The sequence below is a fragment of the Penaeus vannamei genome, chromosome 5, assembly GCF_042767895.1.
Source record: "Penaeus vannamei isolate JL-2024 chromosome 5, ASM4276789v1, whole genome shotgun sequence".
In the NCBI taxonomy this organism is placed as follows: Eukaryota; Metazoa; Arthropoda; class Malacostraca; order Decapoda; family Penaeidae; genus Penaeus; species Penaeus vannamei.
The window spans coordinates 36,613,481-36,615,980 of record NC_091553.1 but is presented as its reverse complement, the minus strand read 5'-3'; the positions used below and the strand labels follow the sequence as shown (position 1 = coordinate 36,615,980).

Genomic DNA, 2,500 nt, shown 5'->3' with positions numbered 1-2,500 from the left:
GTTGGGTCGGTGTCTTTCAGCGAGACGAAAACGCTTTCATGTACGTTCACGTGTAAACATTCACCAAAACCTACACGGCAGTAAAATTTAAATATAAAGTGATTTTCTTTCACCCAAAACAAAGGGCTAACTTCAAGCGTTTGCTCACTTACCACAGAATCAGCGAACCGTTTTTATTGCTTTCTTGGTGTAAAAGAAATTGTCAAATTTGTTGTTTGGCTTCTAAAACATAGGATTTCGATGGAAACTGCTGATAGACTGAAAGAGATAGATAGATACATAGAGAGAGAGAGAGAGAGAGAGAGAGAGAGAGAGACAGACAGAGACAGAGACAGAGACAGAGACAGAGACAGAGACAGAGACAGAGACAGAGAGAGCGTAAGAAAGAGAAAGAGCGCGAAAGAAACAAACAAAACAAACACACACAGAAACAAAACAGAAAGTGGAAAGCGCAGAAGAGCTATTAAAAACGACCATTCATACCTGTGAAACCCTCAAGTGAGCAATCACCATACTGATCGCAGATAATGGGCGCGTATACCACTAAAGAGGATCCGAGCCTGAACTAATGACTTGAGTTCCCCGTCAATCCGTCTTCAGATAATCTTAAGAGACGATCTGCTGGGAGTCTGAGTGATTGCATGTGATGTGCTATATGTGCCTATTTTATGTAATTTTATTTGTTACGGTTAAGATCATCTTTGTTGTTATTGTTATAATGACAATAGTAATTATAGGTATTGTGATTGTTGTTGTGTTTGTTGTTGGTGGTGTTCTTGTTATTAGCTTATTATTATTATTATTATTATTATTATCATTATTATTTTTACTATTGATATCAACACCATTATCATTCTTGATATTATCAATACTATTATTAATAGTAGTTTTTTATTATCATTATTATCATCCTCATCATTATTATTGTTATTATTATGATTATCAACATTATTATTATCCTTATCCTTATTATTATTATTACTAGTGGTAGTAGTATTAGTAGCAGCAGTATTTTCATTATTATCATTATTACCATTATTATTATCACTATTATTGTTGTTATTGTTATTATTAGTAGTAGCAGTAGTACTAGTATCATCATCATTCTCATTATTATTATTATCATCATTATTTTCCTTGTTATTAACATCATTATCATTATGAACATCATCATTGATTCACATTATTTTTCGCTAGAAAATTTATTGTGAAGGAGGAATGTAGAAAGTACTGAAATAGAAAAACAAATATTAAGAATTCGAGTGAAAATTGTGGCTTTTATAGGTCGAATCTCAGCATGGTGCTTTTATTTTCATAGAAATAAACATGACAAACTATGAGTCTGAATACATATCAAAATTGCATACTGTTAACCGCTCAATAACACTGGAGCCTGAACGAATAACAAAAATAGATGCAAGGATGTTAACACGTTATCCAACACTATTTGCTGACATTTTTGTGGCTTAGATCCCGAAGTCAGAAACTGTTTTAGGTAGCAGTGCATGTTACATATATATATATGTGTGTGTGTGTGTGTGTGCGCGCGTGGATATGTGTTTGTGTGATAGAGAGAGAGGAGGGAGGGAGGGGAGGGTGGTTAGTGTGTATATATAGATATATGTATATATTTATACACACACACACACACATATATGTATATATATATATATATATATATATATATATATATATATATATATATATATATACATACATATATATATATATATATATATATATATATATATATATATATATATATATATTCAATTATACAGGTTTTAAATAATTTCGTCCTCAGTAATGAATCTTTATTCTTTCATACCAGTAGTATATCTTGTCTTTAACATTCTTGACAATGCTGAATTCTCTAATAACCTTGACGTTTGTCCTTTAATGCAACACCCGGGGAACGTTTACGTTTATCTTCCTGTATGAGACACATTTATGGATTGTTAAATATTTGTAGTATGTATGTGTGTGTGTGTGTATGTGTGTGTTTTGGCTTGTTTGGGTGTGTGTATGTGTTTAAACATATATATGGTATATATATATATATATATATATATATATATATATATATATATATATATATATATATATATATATATTCATAAATCCATATATATTAATATGTTTATATATATATATATATATATATATATATATATATATATATATATATATATATATATATTCATAAATCCATATATATTAATATGTTTATATATATATATATATATATATATATATATATATATATATATATATATATATATATATATATATATACGTATACATACATACATATATATATATATATATATATATATACATATATATATATATATATATATATATATATATATATATATATATATATATATGTATATGTATGTATACATGTGTATATATATACACACGCGCGCACACACACACAGAGACACACACACAAATATATAAGATACATATTAAACAGCAAGCAAACGTACGAACG

At 28.1% G+C, this 2,500-nt stretch overlaps 1 protein-coding gene across 1 annotated transcript in view; it reads left to right on the top strand.

Moving 5' to 3' along the window:
- Nucleotides 1-2,500, top strand: part of mwh (multiple wing hairs) — a 180,238-nt gene that overhangs the window by 77,380 nt on the left and 100,358 nt on the right. The gene's annotated exons all lie outside the window — the stretch shown is intronic.